An 18264-nucleotide genomic window follows, 5' to 3' on the forward strand; every position below is an offset into this window, starting at 1 on the left:
ACAATATGTTCAAGTGATCTGCACTTTTATTTTTTACCATACAAATATACGACTTTACAATATCAAATACTGTCAGTGTCACCTGCAATGCACATTTATCGATTGCACGTGTAATTAAGGAATAACAGTACTGTAGTTGAAGAGTTGCCACCGTCAATTGTAGATTTGACGGTCGCAAATGCAGTTTTACTGGCGACGCGTAGCGGAGACAGTAAAACGGAGAGTTGCGACCGTCAAATCAAAATTGACGGTGGCAACTCTTCAACTACAGTACTGTTATTCCGATTCTAATGCATTACAAAAAGAAAAAATACGATAAAACTTGAAAAAAATGTCTAAATATGTCCAAAAGACGTCATGGCTAAACGTGACGTCATACAAATGAAAATTTACAAACTGGACGTTATTATGTTACCTGTACGCTTCAAATTCGGATAAAATTACATTCGAGGTAGATGTTGTTTTATTTTCGATTATATAGTAGTAATCGAACATTTGTTGAATCATCAATTCAAAATGGCTGGTCCCTCCTTAGTTACGCCTGGTCAACTGTGGATTTGACGGCAAATTTTAGCCAATGAAAAAAGTTGTTACATCCAAATTGCATCAGAATACACATTTATCGATGGCACATGCAATTTATCTTATAGTTCTTATAGTTAGTTTCTGTGTGTGTTGCATTGTCGTTTTGGTTTTTTGTTGTATAATACTGTTGCCTTTATTTTGCATATGTTTTACACATTTATCGATTTGAAATGCAATGCACATTTGTTGATTACGCATGTAATGCACATTTATTGATTACGCATGTAATGCACATTTACCGATGGCAAATGTAATGCATATCAATGTTTTTTTTAAATAAACTAAGTGACCAATCCATCAAACTAATTCCTAAAACAAACCTGTAACCATCAACTAACGTTTTAATATATACGTTATACTAAATGTATTCATTTCCAACATTTAGATTCCGTCTAGTTTAACGGCATGTAGAGCACCAGACGCATTTCCTAACTCATTCATTTTGAAGTTCATTAAATTGCCTCAATTTTTTATTAATATAGTCTTGATTTGTGTCATCTAAATTGATTTTTGACAACTTGTATGGATAAACTACTACTGACTAATTTTAATGAAAATTTGTGGTTACAAAATGCAGTCCTTTAAATTGTGTCGAGAAAAAAAATCAATTATTAGTAGTTAAACGATCAAAGATATGGCCAGTTTTCTATTTTGTGCTTTGTGAACCATTTCTTCCTTTTTGTTTTACATATTCATGACATTGTCATTTGTTTTCGTCTTAGGAGTTTGAATATCCATGTGCTATCGTGCACCTCTCTTTTATAAGCTTTTTTTAAAGCTCCGTTTTACAAGCAACTTATGAGTCAATACCAGTAAGTAATCACCTAGCTGACGAAAATATCACTCGAAATGATGATGAGCTCCGATACATGAAACCTGTCGCAAATATGAGTTAACTGCAATGATTAATGAAAATTCGTGACAGTAAATAGAAAGATGACTCACATAAACGGAAACAACTCATCCATCCACAGACAAGGTTAACTATGCGAACACACAGGACATAATGCAATACAATCAACATGGGTTTTTTAATTCATAGTGAAAGGACGCAATTTTATCTATAGAGATGTAGGGGGAAACATGTTCAATAAAATTGAAATCAACAGAAGACTTGCAACCTAGAAAACTAGATCACAGAATGCAGAACTTTTGACAATGAGATATGATATTTATGTATAACATGGAGAGTTGTCAGCTTCAAGACATGTACGATAACTATAAAAGCCATTTGAGGCTCGTCACATTGTTCCAAATATAAATATTGGTTCTTTGATGGGGTATTTGACATACACATGGCGTCATTCTAACAGAACATATTACAACTGTTTCCATACGCAATACTGCGTTCGATTCCTTGCTTCCAGACTAAAGATGTTGTATATAAGTCACATGAAAGCATGAAAATATCAAAACAAAAGTAATTATGAATATAATTCAACGACCCACAAACCAACTTTCCAGTTAATCGTCAAACAAAAATAATTGGTTGACTGTTTTAACTGATAATTATCGGAAGGAAACTTCATCGTGATAAAGAGGAAAATTAGCTGTCAGGGGAATAATTATCATTAACGATCGTCTTTTTAAGTATTGAACTATTTGTTTGTTTTTTATCTTTAGATAATATTCCAATTTAAGAAAGGTAAAATATTTGATACAGAAATAGGAACAACATCCTTCATTTTGTTCCATATTTTTCTTGGTTAATCGTTTTATTAACATATTAATCAATACAGAATTGGGAACATATTGATCTTAGTGTTTACATCGGAAGAAGCTGCTATTTAGAATGTGTAAGCGAAAAGATGAAAATGTACATTTAGTAGCAATTCCACTTGTCGACAAGAAATATAATGATTTAGGTTAGTGATTAAGATCGTCAAATGATACCGTTTATAACTTAAAACGTAATGCTATGAATATAACCGTTCTTCCTATTTCTTTCAAACACAGGTAGGCGAGACATGTTGAGTTTCCACGTAGCTGAACATGTACCGACAGCATTATGATAATACATTTTGTGTTTGCGTGTTTGTATCAGTCTAAACTAATTACACAAATTTCTCCTGAAAATTTGTAAAAGGTTATATGCATTGTCATAAACCATTACTTTTCGATGTGGTTCTGTGTCCTTACACAATATACCTTAAAATGTATACGTAGGTGAACGTCCGGCCGAATTGATCTGACTACCTTAGTTTACAGACGTTCAAATCTTGTATATCGATTAAGACGACAAATCGAGGAAATAATTAAAACTGTGGGATTCGTTTTGGTTATAAAAAAAAAGGTAGCGAGACCGTGTGCGTCTACAATGTAACAGTCTCCTGCTTTGCCAGCAGCATTTATCATGATAATCAACACTCAGTCAAAATGAGGAAAAGGACACAATCGATAAAGTTAGAACTTCGGTGTAGACATGAATATCAATTATATGGTCATTTTTATAAATTTCCTGTTACAAAACTTAGATTTCTTCGAAATACTATGGATTTTCTGAACCCAGGAATAGATTACCTTAGCCGTATTTGGTACAACTTTTTTGAATTGTGGGTCTTCAATGCTCTTCAAGTTTGTAATTGTTTGGCTTTATAACTATTTTGATCTGAACATTACTGATGAGTCTTATATAGTCGAAACGCGCGTCTGGCGAATTAAATTATTATCCAGGTACCTTTGATAACTATTTACAGATATGACTACTAGTTAGGCATTCAGTGAAAATATTTCGCTGGTAAGTTCAGCAACAGACAAATCGTTTCGATAAGCACATTTGTGATGATGACCGTTATACTTATGTAGTGTCAATTTCATTCGTTCTTTCCTCATAACTATGTTCAAGCAGTTTTTGTGTAAGATGCACATACACATACACATACACACACACATACAAGACTTGTAATACAGTCAGTCTGTACAGTTTGAATATACACGAGCGTAGCGTATCAAATTTATATTGCATATTTTCTTGTACATGCTTAATAAATGTACAGTAGTATACCGCTGTTTTATAGTCATTTATAGTTTTATAAATCTGGGTCATCAACAAAAACCGAGGCAACCACATCAACTATAAGAGTAAAACAACGGAATAACAAAAACACTGAACTGCTACAAAAAGCAAACGCCAACATACATAGAAACAGACTTTTGGATAACAATTGCCATATTCTTGACTTTTTACAAGACATTTTAAGAAAAAAGTTATATGTTTAACCTGGTTGAATTGCTATTAAAACCACCCGCTTATATGGCAATGTTAAAATATACCACTAAATTGGAAACGTTACGTGACACATAACAGTAAAAATAAATTAAAACTCAGAGAAGGGAAGTTCATCGATAAAAATACAATATGTCATTTAGGGTGTGGTGTTCTCAACGACCTTCATTTTATATAAAGGTAAAAATAAGGGTAAAACGCGAGGAGTTACATAATATCTTTTTAACAAAATTGCTAAAACATTTGAATAAATTAAATTTCGAAATAAAGTGCTGATGAACTGATGTTATACTTGAAAAACAAGCCACGTTATTACATCGTTATTTGAAAGAAGCCAATTAAGTACAACCATCATCAGAAAACACACTATATGTCGTAAAAAACTGCAACAGTCAAATGATGACATAAATTGTAGTGATAATACCGAAGCAATAATAATAATAACCGATATATTAATAGAAATTCAGGAATAGAAACCACGGACTTCACAGAAACAGTGGATCATGCAGAATTTCAAAACATAGTTCAACCTGGGTATCAGAATAAATAACCGGAGAGAGGCCAGCGGAATAACACCAAATATATTTATCTTAGAACTAAATTATGAAAACAATAACGAAAAACCGTTTATACATATTATGCATAGTCCTCATTGGCAAACTGATACCTAAATAAGATGTCAAACATGTGAATTATATAAAGTGCGAGTTCGATATTGTATTGTCAATCAAAGACCCTCGCCACAGGCAGAATACTCAAGTGCAATTTAGATATATTTACACTGATAAGAGTGAATTTAGTATACCACAACATGCATACATGAATATTACCGTCACAGACAGTGCAAAGAAAATCAACCTAACCATATTGCAGTATATCTGATTATATTAATCACCCCTATCACGACTGGAATCAGTACATTTCTGCTGATTTTTTTTATGTTACACCAGCTAGCCAATATAGCCTTATTCATCTCTTTTACAAATGACAAATGAATTAAATCAATCTTTTACAAATGAATCAATGTTTTGCTATGATAATCAATGTAATACAAAATATAAAAACAAAATATTCAAAAAATACATTCTGATTTGTCCAAGACTGGCATAAACAGGACATATATTCATAATTACTACACTGAACAGATAATCCCAAATGTTAGTCAGCACTTCCAAAAAAGTAAACATAATCATGACAGATTACTGAAAATCTTATTTTATGCCACATCATTTTACAATTGCTTTCATCTTATTACCTTTAAGGTTATTGCAATGTTGTTGTTTTTATTTCGAGTACTCAAGTACAAAAGATCCAGTACTATATTGAATAGAGAAAAAATATATAGGATATCCATTCTGACCATTCATAACACAGAATGCACTGCCAACTCCCCCCCCCCCTGATAAATCTTTCACAAACCTTCTGAAGGTGTGCTTTAAATGAAAACAACAATAGTTTAGTTATTTATCTAACATGCTTCTAATAAAAAGACAATCGTGATTGAGACATAATGATCAGTTTTTTTCTCTTACAAAATCTCAATTAGGATACCAACTATTAATCCTTTTCATGAATTGAATTTTATCGATGCCAAATCAATCTTTTTTCCCTGTATTTGATTGTTTCATTTATTTCATCTATTATCTATTTTGATTAATGATTGACCCAAAATTTGTGATTTGACAAAAATAAGTTGTTTACCGAACATTCGAAAAAACAAAAGATCTTAAAACATCTCTTTTTTGTTCAATTGTGGATTTAAAAAAGGCTGTCATTTATTTGTTTTTCCATTATAGACATGTAAACAGTTTATTAATCTTTTAACGTCAAAGTACTGATAAAATACTTTGCTATTTCCCCGGGGGATAACTCTAATCCTATAAACATCGATTATGCATGAAATAAAGATTACTATGTTTATTCATAATGACAGACGCGAATAATCCGGTAACAAAAGTATTAATAGATTCGTGTACTTTTAAAAACCTTATTTTATCTGTAAATATGACGCCATGGAAAAATGAATATTGGAGGTATACATTTCCATTTTCATTATGTCTGTATCTTAAGACAAACACGCAAAATTTTTGTTATACTTAAAGATGTAATATTACTTCAGACCAACACAAAATTTTAAAATAACATCCACATACATGTATGTAAATAAACTAAAATTTTGTTATCTTTCACAAGCCAACATTCAAAAAGCGCGCAAGAATTATGACCACCACGATCAGTGTTGTGATATCAAGGGAACAAAATCAACACGGACTTAATTTCAAGGAACTTTTATATTTAAAAAATAACCATGTTCTTGTATACAAATAAAGCCGAATTTTAATGGAATAACTTGATATGCGTTGTCGTATTCCTACTTTGAATAGAAACTTAACTTAAAACATTGTGATCTGAATAAGGTTTTATAACTTGAAAAAAAGGAGATATCCGATTATGAAATCCTTTTATAAAAAAATTAGCTAGCAATATTTGTTTCAAAACAGCCATTTAAAATCTATTTTTCTTTTTCTTTTTTTTTAACCATTAGAAAATATCTTAGAATACTCCAACAAAGTGTCACAAGTAAAACTACTTCGGAATATGAGGCATATTTCGTGAGAGATATTGTATGTTACTTAATCAACTTTTTTGTGGGACTAAAGAATGTTTATACATATGTAGCAAACAATATTTGAGGAACAGTTGATAAGAATTTTACCTTTCGAAAGATGGGTATTATTCCACCTATCTCATAGCTTATTATCAAATGCAGTTGTTGTATGGTATTACTAAGAATACACTAGGAGTATAGTGTCACAATATTAGCAACACAACTAACTGTAAAAATTTACAAATGCTATCTACCAGAATTCTACTCCAGTTAAACTCAATAGAGAATTGTTTTTTTAATTGATCCTGTCAACAATTTTTTTTTCTAGTATTCTTGACTATTTTTAATGACTTGCGTGCCTAAAATCAAATTGTTATGCAGACTAATCGTCCATTTTAAAACAACTTATCACATCATTACTGTCGTCCAAATTTAAGGAAGAGTTTCCTCCAGCAGACATATACTTTTACAAATAATCAACGTTTAAAATCTTTGCGATCGCCTGATCTTTGTCATTAGGGAACACATCTAAAGAGAACATTTTACGCAAAACAGCACTACAAGCCAATATGTTGAAACTCCATTTTGGTAATCCCAAACATATATTTAGAAACTTTCAATGACATTTGTAGAAAACGCATATGGAATAAAATTATTCGTGTGTACAAAGACTGAGTATTTGGCTTCAATGGGGACAAAAATTATGTTTGCAACATAGAACATATTTCGAAATAAGTATCTTGACAGGTTAAACGACTGCATCGATGATTAAGCTTATAATAAGAATCAGAATCAGAATCAGAATAATTTATTATAGTGTCACATACCAATATAAAACACAATGAATACATATAATTACATAATATGCAATTAAAAATTAAATATTACAATTAAAATATTGGTACCCAGCCAAATTACTGACTTATGAGACACTTTAAAAATATAATACATATCATAAAACAATTAAAACTAATGTACTAAAATATTACTATACACAATACCTTCTTCGATAAAACATTTGATATAAAGTTTTAGCTAAAAATGGTTGAATAGAATCATTTGACATTAAAAAAATAAATTTGTCCTGTAAATCAAGATCGTTAAAAGAATCACAAATATCACCAGATTTTTTCATTAAATCATATCTAAAATCTGAATAAAAATCGCACCCTATTAAAAAATGTTTTTCATCCTCAACACAATTATCTGTACAATATATACAAGTACGCTCATTTAAAGGAATTTTTGGCTTGGTGTATCTACCCGTTTCAACTGCCAGTGGTAAACAGCCACTTCTAAAATTTGACAAAACACGTCTATGCTGCCTGTTACGAACTAATTTTACATAAGAACTAAATTCTAAAACATGTTTATACTCTCTATAAATACGTAATTTATTACCATTACATTGATTTCTGTCATTAAACATTTTTTTAACCCACTCATTTTTATCTTTCTCACATAGTTTAGATTTGATCTCTTGCAGTTTATGTTTGATGGAAAAAGTATCATTAATAACATTTTCAATACCTAAAATTTGTGCTTTCTTTATACAGTTTTTATCCCAAGACCTAGAACAATCCTTACTCCACACATGAACCTTATATGTTAGTCTTGTATCGTAAGTTTTGCTCACTCTAAGAAAAAGTCGAAAAGTTTCCAAAATTTGTGCTGATTTTGTACTTTTAAGTCCCATATCACCTTGAATGGCTATATTTGACGCATTTGAAGCACTTCCTAAAAATAACCGACATGCTTTGTTCTGTATAACTTGTACCTCTCTCCAATTTGTATGTCCCCATATTCCAGAACCATAGTATAGAACAGGCTCAACTACAGACCTATATAGTTTCGTAAACACATCATAACTCATTCCACCACACGAAATAAATTTAGCATATAAGGCTGAAAGTGCTCTGCTTGCTGATTTAGTAATTTCTCGTACTGTATGTTTATAATCTAAAAATTCATTTAAATGTAGTCCCAAATATCTGTAGGATGAAATATAATTAACTGATATATCTCCGCATTTAAATTCAACGGCAGATCTAGCAATGTTTTTATTACGAAAATGAATAACCTTCGTTTTTTCTGTATTTAGAGTCATTCTCCATTTCCTACACCAGGTGTTTAAACAGTCCAACATTCTTTGTAATTTCTGCTCATTTGGAGCTATCAACGCAACATCGTCAGCGTAAAGAAGAATAGACACATTTAAGTCACCAATATCTACACCAGCATTAAGCGAGCAAATATCATCCGCAAGATCGTTAACGTATACAGAATACAAAGTAGGAGACATTTTACAGCCTTGTTTTACACCGTATTGAACCGGAAAAATATCTGTCAAATTGTTTCCTAATTTTACAGCACTTTGTGTCGCATCGTAAAGAGACTGAATTGCTTTTAGAAAAGTTCCGTTAATACCAATTTTCATCAACTTATACCACAGCATGTCCCGATTAACATTATCAAAAGCCTTCTTCGCATCCACAAAGCACACGAAAGAATCTTTCCTTTGTAACTTTCTATTTTTAATAATTGTTGTTAGTATATATAAATGATCCAAACAACTTCGGTTACGTCTAAATCCATTTTGCTCTTCTGCTAACATGTCATTTTGTTCTAACCAATTTGTCAATCTTTTATTCAAAATATCCGCATATATTTTGCACGGCACTGATATCAACGAAATTGGACGATATTCAAGTGGATTAAGGGGATCCATTTTCGGTTTCGGAATTGGAGAGATCATACTCGTTAACCATTCACTCGGAACGTGCCCTTCTATGAAACAAAACTGAATAATTTTATATAGCAAGTCTATACACGTGTCATTTCGCAAAATCTCACTCGGTATCTCATCTATTCCCGCGGATTTACCTTGCTTGGCTCGAAAAACGGCCTCGCGTACCTCATCCCTTTCTATAGCTCTATTAAGTTCAGTTGTATCAATATTATTGTCGTTGACTAAATTATTCCTATTTTGAAGTTTATTTTTATTGTCCTTAAGAAATTCATCATCATACGAACCATTCATATCAGCACTGTTGTACAGCTTTTCATAATCTATTTTCCATTTTTCTAATACAGAGTCAATGTCACTTATAATTTCTCCTGTTTCTGATCGAATTTGAAACGTCTGTCTCGATTTGCGATCATTAGCAAGTCCTAATTTGCCGATAGACTTCCAAAATTCAGAAGAATTTTTTTCGCCAAGTTTTTGAAGTTCATTTTGTTGTTCTAGCTGATAATTTCGTTTCGCTTTACGATTTAATTTGTCGAAATCTTTTCGTGAATGAATAAACCGAGTACGGAGTTTAGATTTCCCAATAGATTTACATCGCTTCCATTGCCTCTCAGCATCACACGTATTATTCCACGAGTCCTGTAATTCCTCTGACCAATACGGTTTCCGCTTACACTTATTCGTTCGCTTATTAGACACGGGCGGTTTCAATTCTTTACATGTTAGCTCCAATTCTTTAATAAGTAAATGTTTCAGTTCGATAAAAGCCTTATTCACGTCTTTACTGCAGTTTAAAGCAACTTCAATTCGACATATAGTATCTCGTAATACATACTGCATATTTTCACCAGAAAAAGGTTCGTTATTCAATCCATCTAGCTTGAACTTTCTTGGACCTTTGACCCGATTTGCTCCTTTACCGTTCTCGTTTTGTTCTACTTCCGACATATCCGTTCTAACTCGTATGCCCCATTCTAACAGTGAATGGTCCGGAATAGATTCGTATCCGACAAGAGATAACTCAGTCACTAAGTCTGACATTGTATTCACTTTAAAGTTAATTACCTCATTTAACTGTTCATGTGGAGTAAGGACATAGTCTACAACAGATTTCCCTGTACCTTTAATATGAGTAAAATCTTGCGAGCCAATTCGCCCATTTACCATACACATGTTACAATCTACTAAAAATTCAATGAGTAAATCACCATTTCTATTTGATACACTATCAACAATTTCTCTTATTTGTACAGTATCAACACCTTCAATAAAATCTTGGGCATCTCCACATCTAGAATTAAAATCACCACAAATATACAATTTACCAATATTTTGATACATATACACCTGTTCCAGCAGTTTAGTATAAAAAACTAGTGAGTCATTATATACAGAATTTTCTGGTGGTAAGTAACATACACATAAACATATTATATCATTTTCATTACTCAATTTTATCCATAGAATATCTTGTACTTCACTGTTTAAAATTTCAACATTATAATATTTCAATAGATCATTATTAACTAAAGCCGCAACCCCACCAGAACCTCTTTTAGAATTAACATGAACTTTGTCCCTATTTCTCTGAAAACAAGTATAACCTTCTACATGTATTTTATCACTCTCTCTCAAAAAAGTTTCACATAAACATAGAATATCAAAATTTAAAGCGTTTACAACATGACATCTAAAGTTTGAATTATCATTTTGACGTGCTGACCACCCTCTAATGTTCCAAACACCAAGCGCTAATTCCTAATATCCGCGTCTACCTCTTCCACCTCGACCACGGAAATGTCGTCCTTGTACTGGTGTCCACTCCTCTCTTTCTGGTCGTCTTTGTCCGTTTACATTGTCATATTCTCCACCTCTCATGTTGTTGGCTCTCTTCTGAATTTTACCGTTTACAACCACAAAGTCTTTTTCACGACCAATACCGTTCAGCACTGTCATCATATTTGACAATTGTACTCGTGCTTCCGATGTCAGTTCATTTTCAATGTAAACCTTTTGATAGTCCCGTGAATATTTCAACTTTATCTTACTTTTCATCAACTTCTTTTTCTGTTCTTCATTTTCTACCGAAGCTATTACAAGCCCTGGGCGACTACCTTTGCTTTCTATTCTTGTAGCTTCTTGTAGCTTCAACAACTCTAACATCATGTAAACGAAGACCATCTCTAATGATAGCGGATACACGATTTTTTGTCAACTGAGTGTATAGGTTGAGTACTTGCATCTGCCTGTGTACTGATTAAATCTGTGCGCACTTTATCCGCGACCTCGGTATGTATGTTTTTAATATCGCTCTTTAGTTTATTTACAATGCCGTCAATCCTTTTGTTTACTGTGGTCATTTGAGCTTTAAAATCGTCTTTCACTTTATTCACCTCTTTATTTATTTTATTGTCAATCATTTTGCTAATATTTTCAACAATGTTTTTGGCAAAAGTATTTTCTAAATTGTCAATACGTTCAAATACTTTGTCATTCATATCTTTCATCTCAACAGCAAGATCATACATGAGTGTTTTTAATTCACCCAATTCGTAACCAATGTCATCTTTTTTCAAACGTTTATTTATCTCTTGTTCTGTTTCTGATAAATTTTCATTAGACCGAGCTCTTTTTAACTTATTGTCAGTGTTAGATGCATCGTTTCTTCTGTCTGGATGAATTGTCATTGTGTTTATTTGTGTTTGTTTATTTTCTTAATAAGAATAAGAGACGACTTGTATGGTTTCTTAATGCAGCAAATAAACGGTGGATTGTTAGTAAACATAGGTTTTTAATTAAGCATTGAGGCATAATCATTGCATATTGGGGAACAACGTTGTGATATGCTCTCAAAAAAGTTAAAATAACAAAAATACCGGTCTCTAAGAAAAATCTAAAAAACGGGAAATTCCTACATTGAAATCAAAAGGCACAATCAAAACATCAAAGTATCAAACGGATGGATAATACTGTCATAATATTCATATTCCTGACTGTGCAGTTGTTATGTAATAGTTCATATCAATTGTCGATTGTTTTTGTTTCACCTCAGTGTACCGTTGTTTCGTGGTTTCCCTCTAATAGTTGATGTGTACCCTCGGTTTTAGTCTGTATCTCCGATTTATCTTTTTTCGGTCAATTTTTGATAAGCGGTATAATTCTGTTGCCTTTATAAATAAGACTTGTTTTATACGATGAATTAATGAAAAAGGATTATGGCTATAAATCAAGACATCACATTTCCTTTTATTAATTCACTCAAAAATAATGTTAAACTAGTTACAAAAAAAGAAAAAGAAAAATACGATACAACGGACCGGAGATACTGTATCTAAATAACAAGTATTTGACCGAATAAAACGAAACTTTGCTGGTCTTCAGCGTTACAGAAAAATAGGCCATATATAGCCTATACACACTATAGTTGGTGTTCTCAGGATTTTGTTGGTTAAAAAAAGTTTTTTGGACAGTTAGATATTTTAAAATTTTAAAACAAAAAGTCAAGGAGACGTGGATTAACGAAAAGTGCAGAACACACAATGCGAAACTGTATCGTAAAATAATGTTTTACGACATTATTGGGGCCGGACGGAAACTCATGTAGCAAACATTATTATGTTAGATTTAAATGAATAAAGTTTTTCAATCAAAATGTACTTTTCTTATTTGACGCTTTTTGTAAATCCAAACTGAACAAATAATCATCTGTTAGCTGATTTTTATTCACCCTATGATCATCCGGGCTGACTTCCGTAATTGTATTATTCCGATCTTTTGGATTGGTCCGTAACTGCAATATAAAATCAAAATTAGCTGTGAATTCCTAACGGTGTATGTATATACACTCTCTGTTGACTTAAGAATTCCTAAATGTCTTTTAATTGCATCTTTGTGTCTAAAACCAATGTCTTTTACTTTTTTACGCAATCTACCTGTAGGCCACGGCACCATACTTATAAATGCGGGGTTGATTGATTGGTAAGATGTTTTAATTATATGATAGATGCATGAGAATTCTACAGCAACACATCAAAGAGAAGTGGCGGTATACATAGTTAACATGCTTGTGATATATTTCACAAGTGTGTTATTTTGTATTAAGTTTTTAATTTTTTATTCCAGTGCACCTTATATTTCTGCTGATTTATGGTGGGGCTCGTGTTGCTCAGTCTTTTTCGTTGTTATGCTTTGTAAGTGTTTTTTTATTTCGTTTATTGTTTCCTACAATAGCCTCATCAATCCAAGATATCAAATGATGAATTTTTATGCAAACTTACGTTCTTAGATAAACTTTCCGCTGAGTTAATGATATCGTTCGATCTTAAGATTATCAATGATCTCAAAACCAGAAAATAAAAGTGACACGTTATTGCATTAGAAACGTTCACATTCAAAACATTGAAAGCCAGAAATGTGTAACTACTTGAATATATATAAGAATGAAAGTCAAATATTTAGATGAATGTGTCAAAGAGCTGCCAACGACTTTATAACTCGTTTATGGAAATATTGTTCTCCATCAAATTTTCACTACTCCGACAATAAAAACTTGCATCGGTAGGTTGTCTTTCCGGCTACGCGTGAATAAAGACATAGCCGCGTTAGACAGGAATGGGGACGTAAAATCCGTTGATTTTTGGAATGAAATTGTAACGCTTTGATTCAATTTTAAACCTTATTTCTCCTCCATAGTCTTCCCTGATGCTATCAAATAAATGTGCGCTTTCTTAAGTTAATATGATTTTTTTAACAAATAATAGCAAAGTTTAAAACACAGGGACTTTTTGGAAACAGGTTACTGAAGGGATTTGAATCTGTTTCTTATGATTTGAAAATGCGTTTACATGCATGTATATTTGTAATTTCATAGCGAAAATATTTACAATATATTTTCCGAATTTTTCATTAACTCACTCGACACTCACATCAAGTGGAACAGCAGTGTAACAACATTAGACAAAAAATTTACAAACAATACCTGTGTTATATTCAAATATTGGAAATCGTTTTATATCTAGTAAAAATCCGGAGAGATAACAAGAAATGTGTCTTAAAACTGTAGAGAACAATATGAAGATTTTTCATGTGAATGATTATATAAAATTCATGAATACCAACTATACTTTCTTGATATTTGCCGAGACAAAAATACTCATAGATCACCGCTGAATTTTTCATGCTCCTTCGTAAGCTATGTAAAACAGCATCATCATTGTTTTTTTACGGTATTTGATTACCTGCAAGATATCTGAGACGAATCTTTGGTATTTTATTTAGTCTGACGCAATAACTTCCTTTGAAAATAATTACATATTGGCAAGATAATTGCGTGTCCGCCAAAGCTTTAAAGCAAGGTTAACCGTTGTTGAAAGCCTGATTTACATCATTTCAAATATTTAATGAACCTCTAGGGTAGACGCAATGATTCTAACATTTGATTTGCCCTTGACTAACTATATTATCGTCCCAATGTCATAAAAAGTCAAGGAAAACGATTGTTTTTCAATTCAACACTTTTGGCAAGGTGTTAATATTTAAAAACAAATTCCATAGCGATCAAAAGAAGGAAAACATGATTCACAAAGAAAATTGTACAGATTGTAATTCTAAGCGTCCAAATTCGTACTAGAATGATTTCGTCCGAAAATATGTTAAACATTTTGTCATGATTTCCTGAAGCGTATAAAAACACCGATACGCTGTTTGACGGCGAATGGGTTAACATTTTCTAGCACTTATTATTTTTATTATCTTTTAACCATTAGAAATAAGTATAACTGCCGACTAAGTTCAAAATGACCATGGTTCTGATAGATACTTAACAGCTGTAGTTAAAGACAAACCGTCGTTCGTACAGAATAGTGGCCTCAGGTCAGAACTGCAACTCAATCTAATACTACTCAAACAGGTTTAGTTACATCCGAGTAAAGGATTTGAAAAAAAAATAGCCTATTTATTTTACATGTATAAAACCGCTGTTTTTATACTCATAAAATTGAGAAAGGAAATGGGGAATGTGTCAAAGCGACAACAACCCGACCATTCATGTTCGCTTTGTTTTTAAGAAAGTGTGTGGAAAATAACGGACAGGAAATTCTTCAGACATGCTTCGTATGTCAAAATATTCAGATAAAAAAATATGGTATGCGTGAGTGCCCGGAGAAACGAACCAACGACCATTGATAGAAAAACTGATAATCCTATTCAATTAAGATTTGAGTCAAGTGCATACGCACAAGCGGGGTTCGAATTCACAACCTCAGTGTTGACTGGCTAGTGATTACAGTAGTAACTTCTTAGACCACGCTGCCACCGAGGCCCTACAGATCGTCATGGAACCTCTACCATAGATGACTATAGCTAAATGTATAACAGGTGTTTTTGGTTATTTTCCATATGAGAAGTTGGGTTGGTAACTTTATAAAAGAAGAAATGGTATGATTGCCAATGAGACAACTCTCCACAAGACACCAAATGACTTGCATACTAAGGGAAGAATACACGAAGAGTTGATGGTTCTTTTTCATTAGAATTCCATCATCGCTTATTGCAACGAAATACTTAATTGAACGATATAAGCGACTTTTGAAAGTCTAAATACAAAACTTCGCAGTGAATGTAGAACGGTAAACAAACGTCATAACCGGAATTAAACAGGTCGTATCACAAAGAACGTCAAATCGCATGATTTTTTAGGGTAAGAAACATGTAAACTTTTTGACTTGTACTGATTTTCCTTAAGTGTATTTTGTTCAGAAATATGTAATACATTTTTACTTGTACTGATTTTCCTTAAGTGTATTTTTTTCAGAAATATGTAATACATTTTTACTTGTACTGATTTCGTTAACAGTATAAAAGAGGGACGAAAGATACCAAAGGGACAGTCAAACTCATAAATCTAAGACAAACTGACAACGCCATGGCTAAAAATGAAAAAACAAACAGAAAAACAATAGTACACATGACACAACATAGAAAACTAAAGAATAAACAACACGAACCCCACCAAAAACTAGGGGTGATCTCAGGTGCTCCGGAAGGGTAATCAGATCCTGCTCCACATGTGGCACCCGTCGTGTTGCTTATGTGATTACAAAAAAATAGTCTAATTCTGTAGGTCACATTTATGAAAGGGAAGGGGATTGTAGTTACGACGTAAGGAACATATCCGATATCATTTGTGAAACTATAACCTGGCCGTTACGCTGCTTGACATCAAAACGAGTAAGAATATTCATTCACTTATTATATTTATTCTTTTTTGTAATCATTAAAAAATAGATTGAACAAACTCCTTTAAAGGAGAATAATTCTGTCATATCAAATTCATACAATTGATATAAAACTCAGTGAAAATTGTATAGTTATACGACAGTATACAAGAAAGACAATAAAAATAAATGGTACGTCTTTAATTTGCATCATTTATCACTTGCAGTGCGGGCTGAAAACATATGCAGACACGTCCGATCAAATAGAGGTGTTACATCCAATGACTATAGTATAGAAAGAAAAGAATGAAGCCTTTGTGACAAAGGACCTTTAAAATTATCCCTCCCTATCAAACAAACAAATATTTTTCATTCATATATAAAGTTTCAAAATGCATTAATATCACTTTGTCGCATTATTTACAATAATAAAAACATCGCAACAATTTCTGAATTTACAGTACATGCATCATTTTTTGTGACATTCCCGCATTTCATCATGATCGAACTACCTTGCAGAACATACGTTTGTGTTCAAGGGAAATTCCGCGATTTTTTACTTATCATCTAATTATGTTCATCTTAACATAAAAAACACATTTGCAAAGCTTTAAATTTATATTCCTTCTAATAACGGAGAAAATCAAGTATTTGTAACTTTTTTGGTTGAATTCTCGAGTGGGTCGTGACGTATTAGCCCGATTTATTGAATTCTGGGAAAAAATAAAATCTGTTTAACTCTTATAGCTTATCGACAATATACGTAATTAAAAGCGCACAGCTGACGAATGGTCGAAGTTATGAACCACAATATAAGAATGAACGAAAATGAATATGCATATACCGTTTTGTATTGATTGAATTAAACTCCTATAAAATTATCTCTAGTAAATGTTTTTGAATAAATTTAATTAATTATTGTTGAGATTTTTTTCATAAAATATTTATTGAACATTTTTACTGATATTGAACTGAAAATATTTCAGTTCTATTTACCGTTATTGTTTTGATAATCATTTCAATGCAACTAATGTGTGAGCAGAGTGTGTATATTATTTTGTAAAGGTCACTGTATATTTCTCGACTTGAGGTCAATTCGTTTACCTTGTAGCTATTTAGCCGCAGGTGTGAGTTCAAGCGTACACAGGTATAAATGTTGTTATTTGGAAAGGATAAACAGAAAGGATTAGAAAGAGTATGCTGTCACGATGTTAATACACTAAGATTTAATACACGATGAGAATAAAGATACAATAATTAAATTGTGTAAATTAATTGAAAATAAAATTCAGATTCGTAATTCCGAAAGTGTATAAAAATAAAAGGAAACAATTTTTGATTACTTTCTTAGCGGCAATTGGCGTAAAGATTCAAATATGAAGCAAAAAATAGTAGTTTTAATCTTTTATAAAAACTAAATGCAATATTACCCAATTTGATATACCATTGTACATCTGTTTGATATCATTGACTTTACCGGAATTTCTTAACTTGTATTCAAATCTGGCTGTGTTTAAATGCTAATAAAACTATTGCAATTTTAAAGTTTTTAATTGACAAAAAAATACAACATACAACATGCATGAATTTTTGTTAGTTTCTTTTTAACATTGTATTCTTACATAATTAAATTCATTTGACAATCATTTACACGAACTTTTTGTGAAAAGAATATCAATTATCTAAGCTAAGGCATTATTTCTTTTGAGGATTTTTTAGGATTTTTTTTAAAATTTTATGATAATATTTGTGCAATGTTGAACATGATAGCCGTCATTAATCCAAATAAGTAATACAGTAGTTGTAATAAAAGTTATATTTTAGTCATGCATAACTGATATTGACGAATTTATAATAGTTCGTCCATACATCGTTGTTCTTG

The sequence above is a fragment of the Mytilus edulis genome, chromosome 10 (genome assembly GCF_963676685.1).
Source record: "Mytilus edulis chromosome 10, xbMytEdul2.2, whole genome shotgun sequence".
NCBI lineage: Eukaryota > Metazoa > Mollusca > Bivalvia > Mytilida > Mytilidae > Mytilus > Mytilus edulis.